General features: G+C 37.7%; 1 long non-coding RNA gene across 1 annotated transcript in view; it reads right to left on the reverse strand.

Moving 5' to 3' along the window:
• Window positions 1-14,999, reverse strand: part of LOC135210045 (uncharacterized) — a 288,314-nt gene extending 273,315 nt beyond the window's left edge. The window contains exon 1 of the long non-coding RNA XR_010313442.1: window positions 14,704-14,999. This is a non-coding gene — a long non-coding RNA (uncharacterized LOC135210045). The remainder of the gene's footprint in view (window positions 1-14,703) is intronic.
• Between the last annotated feature and the right edge of the window lie 6,564 nt (window positions 15,000-21,563).

Raw genomic sequence — 21,563 nt, forward strand, 5'->3', positions numbered from 1 at the left:
CCAACGTCCCCCGCCCCCCCTTTTTTTTACCCCAGCACTTGAATGAATGGGAGTGGACTATTGTTTATAGAACAAAACTTTTATACTGGCATGCTCCCTCTCTATTCATTTCTCAGGCTATCTTACAGCCTGTAACTCATGTTTAGATGTGAAGTATGCACCTTATTCTATATTTTACGATCTCGACTCTCGAGATCGACAGGTTCTTAAAAATAATAAGCAATTGGGCTGTAATGACTGATGACAGGTGACAAACAAAGGAGGGAGGAGCATAAAAATCGAAAAGTTACCTTAAAATTAATTTATTTACAAGAGTTAAATACATTATTACAGCGAGTCAAGTTCTGGGTGCAAAAAAAACAAACAAAAAAATTACAAACTAACAATAATAATTAATATTTAAACCAGTCTAAGAAACCATAAAATCCACCCTTCAATAACAAAGCCATGAAAAATCCCAATCTAAAACAATAAAAAGAATAATCACAAATAGGCTGTATAAGGGCAATAACAATCTTTAAATATAATAAAATAGAAATAGGCAGCGTAATACATAACTAAAATTGACACTGAAGAAGCATAATGATACTAAGAGCAAAACGGGAACACTTCCTCAAACAATGAGGACAACAGTCCAATGCCGGACGATCAAGATAGAGCCGATACGACAACCACCTCGTCCTTGGAGACAATATGGACATCCTCCTCGAATGCTGGACGATCAAGACAGAGTTGATGCAACAACCATCTCGTCCTCAGATGCAGTATGGAAGTCCTCCTCGACCACTGGACGAAAACACGTCACTGCTGCTGCCCATGAGGTCGCACTCGACACGTCGTCCTCTTGACGACGAAAACACAATAATGCTGGCCAAAGGCTGCTGACCTCCAACTCGAAGACATACACCATACGAAGACTTCAATTAAATAACCAGGTATCCAGTACCTGACGCTGCCTCATGCTGGTCCACAGGTAATCATACCTGACTGCCTCTGCATGACTGACTGGACTGGTTGTTCTGCCCTCCCCAGAAACCTGACTGGTTGTTCTCCCCTCCAAGGACCTGACTGGTTGTTCTCCCCTCCCAGGACACCTGACTGGTTTGTTGCTGCCCTCCAGAACCTGACTGACGAAGTTTGACGCCATCCACCAGACGTCAACTCGCCAGGATTTAAAAAACAAAAACAAAGGAGGCAACAATCCACCAAGGGAACTATTGGTAAACGATTGTTCCTAACACCTCCACCTACAGAAAAAAAAAAATTATTATTATTAATTTTTTTTTTTACAAACAAAATCCTCTTCCCCGATGCTGCCACACCCCCGTCAGCCAAAACAGAACCAATCCTGGCAAGGTCGCCAATATTACGATCTCGACTCTCGAGATCGACAGGTTCTTAAAAATAATAAGCAATTGGGCTGTAATGACTGATGACAGGTGACAAACAAAGGAGGGAGGAGCATAAAAATCGAAAAGTTACCTTAAAATTAATTTATTTACAAGAGTTAAATACATTATTTACAGCGAGTCAAGGTTCTGGGTGGCAAAAACGCAAAAAAATTACAAACTAACAATAATAATTAATATTTAAAACCAGTCTAAGAAACCATAAAATCCACCCTCAATAACAAAGCCATGAAAAATCCCAATCTAAACATAAAAAAGAATAATCACAAAATAGGCTGTATAAGGGCAATAACAATCTTTAAATATAATAAAAATAGAACAAATAGGCAGCGTAATACATAACTAAAATTGACACTGAAGCAGCAATAATGATACTAAGAGCAAAACGGGAACACTTCCTCAAACAATGAGGACAACAGTCCAATGCCGGACGATCAAGATAGAGCCGATACGACAACCACCTCGTCCTTGGAGACAATATGGACATCCTCCTCGAATGCTGGACGATCGAGACAGAGTTGATGCAACAACCATCTCGTCCTCAGATGCAGTATGGAAGTCCTCCTCGACCACTGGACGAAAACACGTCACTGCTGCTGCCCAGTGAGGTCGCACTCGACACGTCGTCCTCTTGACGACGAAAACACAATAATGCTGGCCAAAGGCTGCTGACCTCCAACTCGAAGACATACACCATACGAAGACTTCAATTAAATAACCAGGTATCCAGTACCTGACGCTGCCTCATGCTGGTCCGCAGGTAATCATACTGACTGCCTCTGACTGACTGACTGACTGGTTGTTCTGCCTCCCAGAACCTGACTGGTTGTTCTCCCCTTCCCCCTCCAGGACCTGACTGGTTGTTCTCCCCTCCAGGACCTGACTGGTTGTTCTGCCCTCCAGAACCTGACTGACGAAGTTTGACGCCATCCACCAGCGTCAACTCGCCAGGATTTAAAAAACAAAAACAAAGGAGGCAACAATCCACCAAGGGAAACTATTGGTAAACGATTGTTCCTAACACTATATAAAGCCTCCCCGGATTTATTTATAATCTTGACTACTTCTCTGACGTGTATCTCACTACTTCTCATCTGAAATCATTTAGGTTTTCTTTTATTTCTTTTCATATATATATTTTTTTGTCGGATTGGACCTGAATAGCAAATAATTTGATGGTGCTAATGAGGCAAACACACACGTCTCTAATGAACTGTTAAAATTACATGTTCTGCTTGAAAACAGCAATGTAATAAAGAGACCGAATTCAGTTCTAACAGAAGGAAAGTATTCCCTAACGAACATAGAAACTGGTTACAGCGATACTAGGAATGTGCCTAGCCAATAAAAAAAAAATCCGCTCGCGCACACACACACATACACACGCGCGCGCGAAGGAACCCTCTAAAACACCCATAAAAGCTTGTTCATATATGTACTTTTTCTTTCCCAAAACATAGAGGCTACTTAATAGCACCCGTTAATTCAGCACACAAGTTTACCCCCGATTTGAAAACATTAATTCATCTCGCTAATGAACAGCAGATCCTAATTCAGAGGAGTTTTACGAAAATCAATCAGGAAGCATATGAGTCAAGTTGCTTACAAAGATATATCTGGGTTAAAACATGACCTCCACAGTATCACTGCCGACTGCATAACATTGACTGAAGATGCTCTGAACGATAACAATGTAGAGCAACTAAAACAATAAAAATTTACAGTAAAAGCTTAAGGATGTATCTATCTGAAATTTGTTTCGAGACACAGAACCTGAAAATGATTTACACTACGTAGCAAGAAAGTAACTGTTGTTGAAACAAAGCGAATGAGCTTTAAATGTTAAATGCATATACAAATAAACATAGATTGCCAAACACAACCGCAAAGGAGAGAAATGAACATCATCAGCCTTAACCTAACTTTGAAACGGCTACTGTTCGCTGTAATACGAGGACGTTTCCAAGAGGTCTCCCTCAAGTACAAGGAAATAAAAGAAAAGACAAGAAGAGCAAACTGTTCATAAATGTGGGACAACAAAACAAATCTTACTCATTTAGGAGGTAAAATTATCGCAAATAAAAAAAATTTTTTTTACTGATATTGGGTTATAATTGTCATTTAGAAATTACCTCTTTATAATCTTAAGAATGAACTCATAGGGCTGTCAAACATGAAGAGATACTTATTCATTTGATGCTTTGGAATTTCAGGAATTTCATGCACAGTTTTTTACAAACCTACCTCTTCTTAGTCATGAAATAATAACGATGGATTTGAAAAGAACGCACGTATGTCTAGGCACGATTAGAATTGCTTTAGTTTTAACTGGATGGCAACAGCACAACACACATCACATGGTTAAATATAGACCTAAAAAAAAGAACAAAAAAGTAAAAAAAAATGAGTGCACAGAAAAAGTTAGCAACAATCTTTGCCTCACTCGAGAAGTTAAACTGAGCCAGATTAAACGTCTACCTTACCCATTGTAAATAACGTTAATTTAGGCATCGTAAATAAAGTTAACTTAGGATGTGCCCAAACATTCCTTCTTCCTCTTTCATTCTTTACCTTCCGCTACCGTCACTTGTTTCGAACCCTTTCTTTAAGACGGAGATCTCTTATTACCTTCGGGGAATTACACATTTTTAACCTATTTTTCTTCGCCAAAAGGTGTTGTTTCAGATGTCAGATCTCGTTAGGAGAGAGAGAGAGAGAGAGAGGATGAGAGAGACGAGGAAAGGAGAGAGAGGAGGAGATAAGAGAGAGAGGAGTGAGAGAAGAGAGAAGAGAGAGAGAGAGAGAGAAATATGCATATAATATATATATCAGGTAACATAGATCATCCTCTCTCTCTCTCTCTCTCTCTCTCTCTCTCTCTCTCTCTCTCTCTCTCTCTCTCTCTATATATATATATATATATATATATATATATATATATATATATATATTATATATATATATATATATATATATATATATATATATATATATATTAAACAACAAATTAAGAATAAGCATCTTTTCACTATAACTTGCCAGAGACTCGAAGAAAAACAATACCGATGTATAGTACCATTATCCCCTCTAGAGCCAGGCCAGTCCACAGGCCTAACATCGGGAAGAAGAAAAGGACGCCGCCCCACCTGCTTTTTCGCCTGACAACGTTCAAGCGTAGGATGGGGGCGCAGAAAGCCCATAACGGCTTCCCCGAACACAGGGCATTCCTAAGGAACTCCTAATTACGAAGGGCGGCAACGCTCGGAATGACTGAGGTGATGGGACAACGCCCTCGGGAACTCCGGAGCCGTTTATAGAAATGAGAGCCGTTTTCATCGCTGCTGACTCTCTCTCGGTTTACCTATAGTCTGTCTGTCTGTCTGTCTGTCTGTCTGCCTATAGTCTGTCTGTCTGTCTGTCTGTCTGTCTGTCTGTCTGCAATATTATGTATCTATTAAGTAAGGTACGAAGACACAGAATAATAAATACACTATTACCTTAAATAATGTAAATAATATCATTAATATATCAGAACAACTATATCAATAAAAGCATAGCATTATTATTATTGTTATTAATAATATCCAAGCAGAACAGGCACCAGAAAATGGCCTTGGGGCCGCATTAAGCTCTTTCCGAACTTCAAACCAGCAGGATAATTAAAACAATTTGACGCTTATCTGATCAAGGACGCCAAGTTTGACGCGGAATAAAATCCCCCCTCCCCCTTCTCTCTCTCTCTCTCTCTCTCTCTCTCTCTCTCTCTCTCTCTCTCTCTCTCCATTTACTATCTGTCTATTCACTATTAACTATATAAACACACACACACACACACACACACACACACACACATATATATATATATATATATATATATATATATATATATATATATATATACATATATATCATATATATTCATATATATAACATATATAAAAAAAATTTGTGTGCAATGACATTAGTCCAAATGTAAAGAAATCCACGTCTGGGCCTTATATGGTCAAGCCTCACCCCCCTCTCCCAAATGTAAGTATGCAGAACAAAGGTACAATTTGGTCGGACCTTCATTAGGGTACGTAGCGCCCCTTGGGTCAGAACCTCACCTCCCGACTCTCTCTTACATTACCATAATTGCTGTCGGTATGGGTGCAGTCGTATGAATATTAAATCAAATGAAAAGACCACAACGGAGGGGACGTGACAGACTATGAAATACAGAGAGAGAGAGAGAGAGAGAGAGAGAGAGAGAGAGAGAGAGAGAGCCCACCCAACGTGCGCTTTCGCTCCACCTGTCCATCCATCATGTTAACTGTAGGTTCCAATTATTTCCTCCCTCAGTTCCAGCCTACAATTCGAAGGGTACTCGTGCGAGTATTCATAAAACTAGTAAACATAAGCCACACTGCTTTATAAGAGTGGTGGAAAATCGCTCTGATACTATACAATATAAACTAAAATTTCTTTGATAAGTAATGGTGGTTATTGCAGCAACAAATAATGACAAAACGATTCGTAATAAAAAGTCGGTCATATACGATCAAATATAAACCAACATTTAAATGTAATAAGACGGTAGCTTCAGTAACAGTAGTGAAGTATTATAGTCAGTGTAACAAAATAAAATAAAAATTAAAAAGGGACTAGTAATATAAACAATAAATTCATCATACCAATTATCAACAAAAACAATACAACAAAAAATAATTAAAACAATTCAAAACCATCTAACCTTTCCTTAGACCACCATGGAATGGGGGTGGGGGTGCAGACCAACAGACAACCTTGTGTGCAGGATTCCTTGAGAAAGGTGTAGGACCCTTACCTGAAAAGAAAGGACAAAATTTTGAGGGGAAGCAACAGATTGCAATTCATCATACTAAACGTTACCGAGACTGAGCATAATGGCTGCTGTTTTGTAAATGATTTTAGTGGATCCGGCAGTTTATGCGCGAAACGGTCTTAGGCATAAATCGTGAGCGAAATGGGTAAGAATTCCAAAAAATCTAGGTATACGTGTGTGTGTGTGTGTGTGTGTATATATATATATATATATATATATATATATGTATATATATATATATATAATATATATATATATTATATAAAATTTTGGTGGATCCCGCAGTTGAGCGCGAAATGGTATAGGCATAAATCGTGAGTGAAATGGGTAAGAATTTCTAAAAATCTCTCTCTCTCTCTCTCTCTCTCTCTCTCTCTCTCTCTCTCTCTCTCTCTCTCTATATATATATATATATATATATATATATATATATATAATATATATATATATATATGTGTGTGTGTGTGTGTGTGTGTGTGTGTGTATGTATGTATGTATAAAATAAAGGACAACTTTTCAAAATCTATACATATTTATAGGTATGTGTTTGTGCGTTTGTGAGCGTGTGTATAAATACAATAACAGTACAATAAACTCTTTGCTTCTCGGTTTTAAAATATAATTTCATTCGATTTCCACTAAAAAAAAAATCTTTGGAAATCCATTAGGCAAATAAATTCAATGGAATGGAATAAACAGTTTAGGCCGCAGGCCAAGGACTGGGACCTATGAGGTCATACAGCGCTGGAAAGGAAAAGGAGAATGTTAGGTTTGAAACGTGTAACAGGAGGAAAACCTCGCAGTTACAGGATGAAATAATTGTTAGGAGAGGGTGGACAGCAAGATGGAAGAAAGATGATATGAATGGAGGTAAAACAAAAGGAATGAAAGGGGTTACAGCTAGGGGCCGAACCTTTAGTAATGCCTACAGTGTACCCCGTGAAGTACACTGATGACACTCCCCTCTTACGGGGACGAACGTTGAAGACACTTCCTTTAGCGAACATGGGTTCGATGCTGGACGCCAGAAAGGAGGAACAATTATCACGATCAAGTGATAGCTACATAGGCCTACATCAAGACAAAACATTTTTTTCACAAAACGTTTTGCACTCTACTGTAACCCGCGTTCGTAATACTGATATTATTTTTAGTGAAAAGTACACATATCTAACAAAAGCTGCAAAAAAACGTTTGTGAAGCGGTTTTGGTGGAATTTTTCGAAAAAAGCACATAGGGAAAATTATGCATTATGACCTTCATACTGCTGCAATTGATACTACTCCGTTTCTGAAAGCTGCGATGATAACTGAAATTGTATAAAGTTAATTCTGCTATTAATAACATCTACAGCCTGATAATAACGGCTGCAATGCCAATCAGAAACATGGAAAGTAGACGAAACCAACAAAGAAGAGGAACCCGTTTCTCAACAATGCATATTAGACTGAGCGCACACCCAATCACGGGCTACTTAAAAATGCCACCGCATAAACACCAAATGCAAGCGATTCTCGCTCGACTACGCGACACCAGCAACCGCCAAAAGTCCTTATACTTCCCGATGTCCTTGGGCATGGGTAGCCATGCCCACCAATCCCGCAGCCCTCTGTTAAGGCTGCTGCTGCTTACCAAGCAAAGCAAGGCAGAGAGAGGGAGAGGTTCGTAAATTTGGGCAAATGCCCGTTCTCTCAATACACCTTGTAATCTCCATGTCATTTGAATGTTAACGGAAGGATTTTCTCGTGGCGCCTGCGTCTACCGACCGCAATTAACCAAACAGCTTACCGGATTTCTTGCCGATGTTCACGTCTTCAAGAACGAGGAGTATTTTACTCTATAGCTGGGTATTTCACACTTACGTTTATTGTGACTGGATGAAAACGAGATGAAATGAAGCTGAAATCTTGACGAGCACTCAGAACTACTAAAAATCTGTGTACTACAAGCTGTGCACATAAACATAGGCCAACCTGACGATATCCCATCAAATAGGGTTAGATGAATTACTATCTCCTCTCTCTCTCTCTCTCTCTCTCTCTCTCTCTCTCTCTCTCTCTCTCTCTCTCTCTCATCCATAAACACACACACACACACACACACACACACACACATATATATATATATATATATATATATATATATATATATATATATATATATATATATGTATATATATATATATATATATATTTTATTATATATAATGCGCTGGACTACCTGGCGCCGCTAATTATAGAAACAAGCAAACGCTGCCTTGCATAATAATCTGTCCTTGAAACAGCTCGGCCGAGGCACGATCTTGCAAAGCGTACCTCAAGGTATAACCTTACAAACCAAGATAACATGATAACAGCTGTAAGCAAGAGCGTGACCAATTGCTACGCAATCAATACATATTTCATTCTATCGTTGCGTAGCATCTTTTGTTAGCATGTAGCTATATATCATATGTGATGAACGTCGTGGTAACTAGCCTATTTGACTTTCATATATTCAGCTTTATTTCTAAGCTGAAATATATATTATATATGTATGCTGGATAAGATTATAGATCTACTTATCCAGATAGAGACTGAAGATGCAGCCAAATTAAGGATAAAACTTCCCTCAAAAAGAACTTTTCTACAACATTCCTGAATTCAAATGGTTAGAAAAAAATAACCAAATATTTTAGATGTAAAATAACTTATGAACAACAATTCCTAATAAACTTTCGACTTGCAAGACTGAAATAAGGATGATTTCGAAGTGTGGTAACTCTAAAACCATACACACACACAAACACACACAAGGAAATAATGTGAGATCCGACCTCCAGCTTACTCGGGGCGTGTGCAAGATTTTCCATCGACGCTTAAACTGCAAACGTCATATTCCTAACTTAACGTGAAGTAGTCTTCGTAATTAACACTCATAATTAGTACTACTCATACTAATAATAATAAGGACCATATAAAAAGGACACAAATTAAACACGTTCGTATATACCTACACTTTTAGTTATGAGTGGAAACACAAAATAATTGAAGAGAAATATAGCCTCTAAATTCAGCACATCAAATAAATTGAAACATGTTAATTTAAAATGAATATTCTAAAAATAGAATATATTTTCCTAGAAATAATTTTTCAGCACTGTTCAATATGCACATTATTAATTTTTTATATTTTCATTCTAATAAATAAATCATAAATATCCTATCCCAAAATTCCTGTATCTTTAACTCAACGCCAAACACATTTTCAGACCTTTTTAGACCTTTCCTACCCCGCCCCCAACAACAACGACAAATTAGTTTGTAAGCTTACTCCCCGAGTAAGCAAAAATTAAAACAAATACTGTTTTACATCCACGCCTAAAGCAAATCATCAACTGATTCAAGATACAGTTCGCTTATAAGAAACCTATGCCTATACAAGCTGCAGAAATCAATTATCGCTAAATGTACCCCATAAGTTTTATAAATCTAGAAAATTAAGTAAGTTGTGAAAAATAAGTACTTGGAAAAAAAATAAATAAGTAAATTTCTTAAGAATAAATAAATTCATTAAAAATAAAAAAAATTAATATAAAATAAAAAACTTATTATAAATAAAAAAGTAGATAAATAAATAAATAAATAAATAAATAAATATATCATATATATATAGATATATATATATATATATATATTGTCTTAGCCACACTAATCTTCAGCATTCCTCTTTCGTTGTAGATTGCGGCGAGCTTTGGGCACGGTAGGCATGTGTCCGTGGCACGGTACCCGCATGTGTTCTTGCGTGAGCCCCTTATCTTTCGCGTTCATGTCAGGAAACCCCTTATATATACGTATATATGTGTGTATATATATATATATATATATATATATATATATATATATATATATACAAATAACACACACACACACATATATATATATATATATATATATATATATATATATATATATACACATATATATGTATATATAAGGGGTCTCCTGACTTGAACACGAAAGATAAGGGGCTCACGCAAGAACACATGCGGGTACCGTGCCACGGACACATGCCTACCGTGCCCAGAGCTCGCCGCAATCTACAACGAAAGAGGAATGCTGAAGATTAGTGTGGCTAAGAGAATAACATATTAAATATAAAAAGAAAAAAAAACTCGCTAAGATATGGTCAAGGTATTTCTTGAGGTATTTCGGAGCAGAGACCAACAACCACAGTATTCGCCTTCCGTGTAAACATATCAGGAGAGTACAACAACAAAGCAAAACACATTTTATAGAGCACGAGGAGCTTAGCAAATGGCTTGTGATATTCAGATTATGAAACGGTCTTCATTTCTCAAAAATAAGCATAACCTAATTCATGGATAAGTATCAACAAAATTCCATTCGGTGACCCCTTTCAAATGTTCGTTATAATTAAGCTATCATTTTCATCTTTCACAAAAATTTGCGACTAAGGAAAAACGGGAATTATACGGCGAAATTAAGCAGATTCTGCAGGTTTTTCCCACTCGTATACTTATTTTATAAAAATCAAACCTAAACCAGTCATGGCGAAGTAAAACTGGGATATGTTTAAAAAAAAACACATTTAGCATGTTTGCTTTATAACAGCGAATATCATTAATTTTTCCGCCCTTCAGAAAAGGCTCTCAAGTTAGTCTATACAGATAACGCTTTATAGCTTTCCCTTGCAGTGGCTCGATGCTAGCGCCTGAGACATGGTTCGAGTAAATGTGAATCAGTGTTACTTGAGATGACTGCATGTTAGTGTGACGAACTGTAGTCCCATTATTCTTGAGAAGACTTGAAGATTTTCCCAAATATTCATAGATGAAGCTTTGGGCCCATAAAGTGGTCCCAGGAGCCAAGGTTTGAACGTTACCTGGAACCTACACAGGAAACTTCCAAACAACTTTTGTCACTTCTGGCTTAGGAGTCCTAAAGAAGACCGACGACCCCCACCCCAGTCTTCACGATTTCTTGACACTCTCCCATTGAAAGGGAAAGCAATCCCGTATTTATATACATCTGAAGCCCCTTTATCAAAGGCTGTTTTATTTATACTTGGTAAAAAGAAATCGTTTCTACAGAATCATTCGAAAATGTACTAATTAACCCTTACGCCAATCATACATTAGACGTTTGATATTGTGATAAAAACTCACTTAGAGTTTTTACCTCAGCTCAGCTAAAAATATAAGTAACGGGTGTCAAAACCACCCCCGACGCCAACACATTAAAGGAATCACACAATATAACAATAAACGCATTAACGACGACAGCCACAATGCACGACAGAAACGACAATGCATCGCCCTAAGTTATTAACTCGACTCCTCACCGAAGAAGCCTACCGAAAAATTGGAATCCCATTGAAACAAATAAAGTGGAGCACTTCAAGTTAGGCCTATCTCTCAAGTGGTAAGCCTCGCACTCCATGTGTTATCTGACGTCGTAGATTAAATGGTTTCTACTTCTTGGTCATTAAGGGTAAAATTGCATTCTTTTCTTTTAATCGTCCACAAAGGAGAACGAGAGTCTACTCGCTGAAATACGGATCTCCGTTTCTTTTTTCAAGTGAGAGGTCGACAGTCTCCCAAATATTAGGCCCATATATATCATAATAAAATCATTTAACTAGTGCGTAATGCGTCAGCAGAACCTTTGAGCGTTCGAAAAACAAAAGTGAAAATCTTCAGCATTTATTCAGTATAAAATAAAAAGGACTTGACGTTTTTCTTGTTATAACTTGAACGTTTAAACAAGATAAAATAAAATGGTTACGACATGTGAAAAAAAAATCTCGTCAAAACAAAACCAATAGCTACAGGAACTAGCAGCTCATTAAAATTTCTTATCAATATTCGCACTAATCTGGAACGTACAACATTGTTCAAACAGCGACTGATCTTTGAATTTATATGAAAAAAATAACATACATTATATTACAACAACATAGGCCTAACAATTAAAATGGCTCATTCATACCGAAGTCGGTATAGAGAACTAGCAGATCAATAAAATTTCTGATCAACATTCCCATTCGTTAGTATACTACAATGTTAACAGCTGTTGGGTAAAATTCTACATCAATATTCACATGAATCTATTTAACGCACTGCAATGTTAAAACGGCGAAATGCCTTTGGTGTTAAAAAAAGAAAAAAAGAAAGAAAAAAGTTCCTTGATTTCATAGTCTGGTCCCACTAACTCTTCCTCCGATCCTTTTAATCAACCGGTGTAAGGACGCGTCGATTCCCTCTCGGCCCAGCTAACTAATTACTCATGTAAAGGGGAAATGACCTTAGCATTAGGGCTGGACAAATTATATATTAATGCAGGATGATACAACGGGGGGGACAGTGCACGGAGGGAGAATGGTGAGAATGGGAGAAGCAGGAGACGGGAAGAAGGAGGGGGAAGGAGATCATATTAACCATAGACTGCTTTCTGAATATTCTTGGGATATTACACTGTTGACAGGAAGGGTCTCTTACTTCCGGAAATGGGACTTGAGGAAAATACCTAATGGATTAATTGAATCTAATGGAAACTATAAGGGTAAAGTTCACTTCATCAATCCTGTTCTGGAAAGTGAATTGAACCCTTCCTCTCTGTTTATCCCATATATATTATATATATATATATATATATATATATATATATATATATATATATATATATATATATATATATATATATATATATATATAATTCCAGCTACAAATGTCCTTTAATATCTAATTCGCTCTACCTCGGAATTGATATATTTTCATATATGTAAACCGAATGGGAGTTTTTTAGTTGATAATAATTTCGTCCCCTCATGGGATCGAACCACCGTCCAGCGGACAGGCACGAAATCAGGACGACATTGACGTTACCGATTCGGTTAGCCGAATCGGTGGACGGTGGTTCGATCCCATGAGGGGACGAAATTATTATCAACTAAAAAAATTCCCCTTCGGTTTACATATATGAAAATATATCAATTCCGAGGTAGAACGAATTAGATATTAAAGGACATTTGTAGCTCGAATGATTTATATGAATCACGGTGATGTGATAATTATTCATATATATATATATATATATATATATATTATATATATATATATACATATATATACTTATATACATATATACATGTATACAAGAGTTTATTACTAGACTAACAGCCATAATGATCCCTTTATCAGGGGATTCGAACACACATTCATTAGTAAGAATGAGACTACTACTTGCTCGACTAGCCAAGAGTACTATCCTAAGTGATACCGTCACACCTCCTGGGGTGCGTGGGAACGGTTCCATTACGGAAGGAATGGGGTTCTTCCTTATCTGATTTCAAGGTTTACGGAAATAAGCATTTTCTCAAGGTATTTGAAAATGAGGGTGTTTGGAAATGAAGGAGTTGAGAAGTCATTGTGGCTATCATGATAAATATATCTGGTGAAGGTGACTATCACGTAAAACATACACACGCACATACATACGTCTGAATGTATGTATGTGTTTGTGTGTATGTGTACAAAGACTAAGTCAGTCTAGTCTATCATACCTCTGGACTCAGCCATAAAAACCTATCGTAACCATGATTATCATCTGATAATAAGTATATATCTACCATAAAACCGTATATAACCCAAAGAAATTAGGGTTATTGTGTTGTCCTTTTACAGTAATTGTATATTAATGCCAAAACGAGCAAAATGTGTCATTCCAGAACAATGTCACAGTGGCCTAGCCAGTCCAGACTACTAATTAATGATCACGTCACTAGGACTACAATCAGCAAACATGATCTCCAAAGGTATTGTATTGTGCATAATAGTATATTTAGGAATGAACGCTGCATATGCACAAGTGAACCAAGAAAATGAAGTTAGTGCAGACTACGTAGGGCCATTTCAGTATAAAATTATCATGGTCAATAATATCTGCTAGGCCTAGGCTATGTCGATAACTAAATGAATTCCTTTGCATACAACCTAAGTTGGGCATGCTATAGTCCTAATTCGTTTTGCACGAAGGCCTAGACCAATTCATAGTCTTTCAAATGTTGTAGGTCTATTAATTCGCTTACAGCCTAATATAAAAATGTTATATAAAGGTTTTCCGCTATGCCAAGGATCGGTATAGCTAACATAGGCCTATGCACTTAGTACTACAGGTCTATGCTCAGGTCCTCAATTAGCTATGGTAATGACGATCACATTAAGATGATTTACGATAATTCAAACAATGCCGATGTGAATTATCATTTAATTCAGTCGTTCCGAAAATAATTATGTTCGTTAATTTGAATGTTTGTTCTTGGCACCATCAAAAGTAGACTTGTAACATAGACCTAGGTACCTTTTGCCTTGCACCATGACATAGGCCTCTACGATTAAAAAATATCTAAATAACAACTGAACTTAAAAGTAGGCATAAAAACATGGCATACCTTAAAATATAATTCAGGAAGCAGATCGTGAAATATTCAGCATCTGGATGATTAAAAAAAACCACTAATCCTTACTAATAGCCGATTCCTGGTTAATCTCCCAGACATGGACATTCGAACTTAAATTTCTTTTTCAATTATTTGCAGCCATAAACTATACAAAAAAAATTAATTCCGTTCACGTTCAAACCTTCACCACAAACTTAACTTTTTTAGTTAGAATCACTGGGCACAATCAACGCCATTATGAAAAACTGTAAACCGAGCACGCGCAGTCTACATCATTACTTGATCATAGCGCGCAAGACACTGACGTTTGTTTCTACTGCAAACTGTGAAATGCCCGGGTCGAGTTAACAATTCGTTTTTTAATTACCCATTTTATTTCCATATCAGGTTTAAATTCAATCGTAATTTTGAATTAGGTAAAATATATATCACTAACACTACTAATACTTAAACGTTTGACCCACCACAAAGCCATAATTACGATAGCAATAAGAATGGTCTTTAGTTTTATGTGGCAACTGTTCAATGGCACGTGCCCAGCAAGTGACGTCATGGCCAAGTGACACTTTGCGGTGGACAAGTTTCTGAAGTTCGGAGGCTTATTTTCGTCTGGGAGACTGGGACACTAATAAGGCACATACGGTACGAGGGGCGAGGGGGAGTAAACTCGGGCGTAAATAAACCAAATATAAACATCTAGAAACCGATAATGTTCAGAAATATCGGTTGCAGCCGTCGTGACAAAGCTTGATTCGCATATAGGTCTAATGTTTGATAAACTGATTGCTCTCGTAGAGTTGACGTACTGAGTAACTACATATGACCATATTATCTCTGATAAAACATTGAAATTGAAACAACATACTGTATTTGAACTGGAAGTTCTTACGTCTGCTTTATCTTCAGCTTTGCCCATTTCTATATGGAGTCGCTATTTCCTGTCAGCCTTCTACACTTTCCTCTGTCCGATGCATCCTGAATTCTTAAACCTTTCTTCCGGGTGTCATTTGCGAATAACATGAACGAACCACTGTAGTCTTCCTCCACACATCCATTTCAACATCCTCACCTCTGCCACATCCATTTTCTTGACGTTCTTACTTACTCTTACTTAGAGCAAGCCCCTATGTTACGAAATTCATACATAGGCCTAATATTTTATAAACTGGTTGGTCTTGTGGAGTTGACATATTAAGTAACTAACTGCACGTAACCATCAATTCTGATAAAACATAGAAACAATGTGCTTTATATGAACAGAAAGTTCGTATTTATTCTTACACCAAAGTGCTTCTTATATGAACGGAATAGACATATAGGCCTAATACTTGCTAGACTGATTTTCTTGAAGAGCAAGCATATTAAGAAACTATCTTAGTATAATTATTGATTCTAATTACACATAGAAGCAATATGCCCCATACAAATATTCTCATTTATCCTTACTTAGAGCAAGTTTCTTACACTAACGGAACTCAACAATGGAGACAATCGAAATTATTAACGAGTATATAATTAAAATGTGTAGAGGGTAAATGCAGATATTCGCTAAACTTGATCATGGAAAAAGCGACATATTTAGAATCTAAATTAGGTTTGTTGTTAATTAATGAAAAAAGGAGTGATAATTTAGTGATATAACAAATCAGTACTGAGAGACGGGTCAACTGCTTGACGGTCAGAATTGGGAGACTTGGCGAATGACGAAAAATTAGACCAATAAATTCTTTGTACATGAAAAGCAATGGAAAATTATTCATCTCAATGATGAAAGAAGCGAAATATTTAGAATTATAATTTAGGTTTGTTGTTGATTATGAAAAAACGGAGTAATAATGGAGTATTACAACAAATTAGGACTGAGCTGAAAATAGTGAGAAAAGCAAAAAGCATGACTTTCAACAATTGAAGACACCCTTTTAAAAATAGACCCTAAACAATTTCTCGGATGAGGAAGAAAGGGAGGAGAGGAAGGTGAGGAAAGAAATGATGGGAAAGGGGGAAGAGACAGAGCGTGAGCTTTTATAGAGAGAGATGAAAGGAATCCCTCCACACTTCAGATTAGACCAAATTCCCAGACGGAGTCAACAGCCATACTTCGAGTTTCTTAAATTTCTCTCGTAATGATGAGCAAATTCCATTAACGCAATGACTTGTATACGAAAACGCGAAAATGCTGAGAATTCTCGTAGGTTAGTCTCTCTCTCTCTCTCTCTCTCTCTCAATAAACGAGCTGCGGTTCTGTATGAGCCAGTGCTAGCAGGTCTTCTAATGAAGTGCCTCTTATTATCTATGCAGGGAATATGCTTATGAGAGAGAGAGAGAGAGAGAGAGAGAGAGAGAGAGAGAGAGGGTGGGGGGGAGGCGGGGCTATTCAGAGTAAGTAAACTAAAAGTAACTGGAATGGAATCCTTGCAAACCTGATTGCACTTCATAAAACTTGATAACCAACTACAAAAAGCGTTAATTTTGATGTTTTGAGACCGATATGACAGCCAAATAACTATCTCCTTATGAAGACCATACCTGAAACACAGTTACTGAAACGGATTAGAAAAACAGACATAAATAAGACATTCACCAATAAACAAATATAAATCACTCGAGTGCTAAACCCAAGTTGATCCACAACTTGTGCAAAACGTTAGACTTACGTTATACTTCCTCTATTTTGAAAGATAACGCCTTCAGATTATTATATATGCATGGGAAAGCATAAAAGCACATTAGCGGAGTTACTTCGTGCATCAAGAGTAAATAAACAGGGAAATCAAATAAAAAAGAACGCTCCATTAGTCATTTTAGCGCTAGGGAGCGTCTGAGAGCTTACCAACGCCAGACCTTTGCTCTAAAGAACACACTGGTGAAATGGTACTAGACCACACACGAGCAGCGAGAAAAAGGAGAAATACTGTTTTTCTTCTCTCTCTCTTTTTTTCACATTCGACTCGGTTCCCTACAGACGGCTGGCGAATAGTGACGTCACCACCAGAATAGGACATTGCAACAGTCCGGCCAAGTTCCGCCACGCTTAATTGTCAAAGCTAATTCCCGCCAACTGCCCTGACGCCGATACCTAGACTCATGCCTAGACTTTGGTGGGCCAACAGTTGACCTCGTGAAGGGACCAGTTACATTTTGTTTGGTTTTGTTTTACGTTGGTCTATTTATTTCATTACAACAGTTATTACTATTTACTTTCGTTATATCAATGAAGGGACCTGTATTGCTTGTTTTGAGCTCATGTTTGTGAAGACAGTTATAGTACTAAACAGGCATTTCTTTAAGAATGTGGGAATTAGGATACGCTAAGAATACGGGGATAACGAATAAATAAGAATACGGAAATTAAAAATAACTCAATATACGGCATTTATCGTAAAACAAAACACGATCAGTAGAAAAATTTACGCGGGAAAGGAAAGAGACTCACCCTGGCGCATATGTTTTACGAAGAAGAAGAAGAAGAAGAAGACATTTAATGGAGAAAAGGCCTCTGAAGAAATTTATATTCAGGCCATTTCGGGAGGGCCAAGTTTAGGAGGGCTCCAAGATGACACGTCTGAGAAAGAAAGAGCGCTCGGTACGTATACCCGAGGAACACGCAAGAATTCTTATGCAGGATCTCAGTGGAGAGAGAGAGAGAGAGAGAGAGAGAGAGAGAGAGAGAGAGAGAGAGAGAGAGAGAGTTTTGGACCATACACCATTCAAATTTATGAAGTGATATTTTGAAATGAAAACATTACAAGAGATGAAAATGACCGGAAATGAGAGAGAGAGAGAGAGAGAGAGAGAGAGAGAGAGAGAGAGAGAGAGAGAGAGAGAGTTTTGGTCTATACACCAGTCAGATTTATTTAACATTTTGAACTGAAAACATTTCAGGTCCCGAAATAAGAGAGAGAGAGAGAGAGAGAGAGAGAGAGAGAGAGAACATTGTCCATAACCCCATTTAAATTTGCCAAAAGATATTTCGACCAGAAAATATTGCAAGCAATGACAATGCCCCAAGATACTAGAGAGAGAGAGAGGAGGGGGGGGGGGGGGGGTTACATCATCAACACGATTTCATTACTACTTCCGCGTCACCGTCACACACACACACACAAAAAAAAAAAATAGTGCAAGTTTTGCCTTGCAATCAGCCACACTGCAAAGGCCCGACAGCTTCTTTGAAGTGAGAAAATGTAGTAGTGTTTCTCTTTCGGAGTGTCATGCCAGCCAACTTCCATGGGGAGGGGAAGGGAGAGAGGGGAAGGGAGAAAAAGGGGGAGAGGCCATAGAGAGCCGAACATTACCTTTGATGGCCCCCTCCCCCTTTTTTAGCGGTAGGTTGGGGGGGGGGAGGCGCCAGGTTTCATACCCGAAAAATTAAGCCCGAAAGTCATGTAAGTAACATTAGTTATTACCAAATTGCACAGGCCGTTAAAGATATGAATATTGTCAATTTGTTATCTCTCTCTCTCTCTCTCTCTCTCTCTCTCTCTCTCTCTCTCTCTCTCTCTCTGTAAAGAATTGTAAGTCCCTCTACAATTCAACATTTAGTCTAAATCTAAAGAAACAATTGTAGCAAAACAAGGTACATAGCAATAAACTTAATCCATTACACTGAACAAATAAAAAACCAAACAAAATATTAGGAAAGAAACTCGCGTAGATAAGAGCAAAACTGAAAAGTTTTTCTTCTTAAAAAAAAAACTGGTATAAAGATAACCAACCGCAGATCTCAGGGAATATTCCAACCATTTCAGGAATCAAGTCGAGACGTTTGTATCCAATGACGTTTCCCATCGACTTTCCCACGAGTCTAGAGGTCAATAAAGTCACGTGACCCTCCAGACTCTTATGAATGGAATATCAAAACTGAAGGAAGATCGTTGAATTGAACTGAATATAGAATTGAGGCCTAAGGCCAAGCACTGGGACCTGTGAGGTCATTCAGCGCTGACACTGAATAAATTGTTAGCAGAGGGTGGGAAGTAAGATGGAAGAGGGAGAATATAAAAGGAGGTGCAGTAAAAGGAATGAAAGGGGGTTGCAACTGGGGGCCCAAGGTACGCTGCAAAGAACCTTAAGTAATGCCTACAGTGCACCCCGTGAGGTGCACTGACGGCATTAATCAACTACGGGATGAAGAAAAGGTCGTTCTGAAGATGATTCAGCCATTTCTTCTGGGCATATTTTCCAACAGCCTGTCAACGCTAGAAAAAAGACAGACTAAAGGCCTGGAATGAAAGATTAGCACTCGTATATTTGTACGAACATTTCCGTGGTCTACACCTACCTTATAAACACTGGTCAGCCAGGTTTATCACCGCGCCCCAGTATCGCCTTTCCAGCCAGTCATCTTCTGATGTCTCCGAATTCCTCACCTCTTAACTGATTTTTTAAATCCTCAAAAGTTACTTCCATTGTAATCTCAAACTTCCTCTTCTAACACTTTCTACTTTTGTCCTTAAATTATGTCTTTTTTATCTTCCCCAATGAACAAATCTCCAAAATATACATCGAACCAAGACTGTGTTCATATAATACACCATTTCTCCCCGAACTAATAAATTACTGACAGAACATATTCTCACAAAATCTCTTTCCAAATACACACCTTTCCAAAACCCGTTACAAAAAAATAATTAAAAAATATATATAACGAAAGCGACTATTATCCTCGCAAACCAACGATTTAACGAACAAAAAGCAACGCAGTCAACACTCACTCACACATTGTGCAATGATATAGCTATAATGTGGCAATTGCATTGTGCACGGGACGACCCTCCTCATTATGGAAAGGGCAGCTTGCAAATGAACAATGTGTTCGTTGTTCGCCAAAGGATGAGCGTTGATTGCGAACATACATTGTTCACTGAAGCTTTCTTTTTTTATCATATCATTTCCTTCCCTTACCTCTGATCTTACGGATTTGGGATAAATAAGAGGGAGCATTATTACCATTATCATTATTATTAAGAAGATAACCCGCTATTCGTATGGGACAAGCCTACAGGAGCCACTGACTTGAAATTCAGGCTTCCAAAGAATATGGTGTATTATTATTATTATTATTATTATTATTATTATTATTATTATTATTATTATTATTATTATTATTAAGAAGCCAAACCGCTATTCGTATAGACAAGCCTACAGAGGCCACTGACTTGAAATTCAAGCTTCCAAAGAATATAGTGTATTATTATTATTTTTTTTTTTTTTTATTTTTTTTTTTTTTTTTTATCAGTCCTCCAATTTGACTGGGTGGTATTTATAGTATGGGGTTCCGGGTTGCATCCTGCCACCTTAGGAGTCCATCACTCTTCTTACTATGTGCGCCATTTCTAGGATCACACTCTTCTGCATGAGTCCTGGAGCTACTTCAGCCTCTAGTTTTTCCAGATTCCTTTTCAGGGATCTTGGGATCGTGCCTAGTGTTCCTATGATTATGGGTACAATTTCCACTGGCATATCCCATATCCTTCTTATTTCTATTTTCAGATCTTGATACTTATCCATTTTTTCCCTTTCTTTCTCTTCAACTCTGGTGTCCCATGGTATTGCGACATCAATGAGTGATACTTTCTTCTTGATTTTGTCAATCAACGTCACGTCTGGTCTATTTGCACGTATAACCCTATCTGTTCTGATACCATAGTCCCAGAGGATCTTTGCCTGATCGTTTTCTGTCACTCCTTCAGGTTGGTGCTCGTACCACTTATTACTGCAAGGTAGCTGGTGTTTCTTGCACAGGCTCCAGTGGAGGGCTTTTGCCACTGAATCATGCCTCTTTTTGTACTGGTTCTGTGCAAGGGCCGGACATTCGCTTGCTATGTGGTTAATGGTCTCATTTTTCATAT

Source organism: Macrobrachium nipponense, chromosome 39 (assembly GCF_015104395.2).
Source record: "Macrobrachium nipponense isolate FS-2020 chromosome 39, ASM1510439v2, whole genome shotgun sequence".
Taxonomy (NCBI): domain Eukaryota; kingdom Metazoa; phylum Arthropoda; class Malacostraca; order Decapoda; family Palaemonidae; genus Macrobrachium; species Macrobrachium nipponense.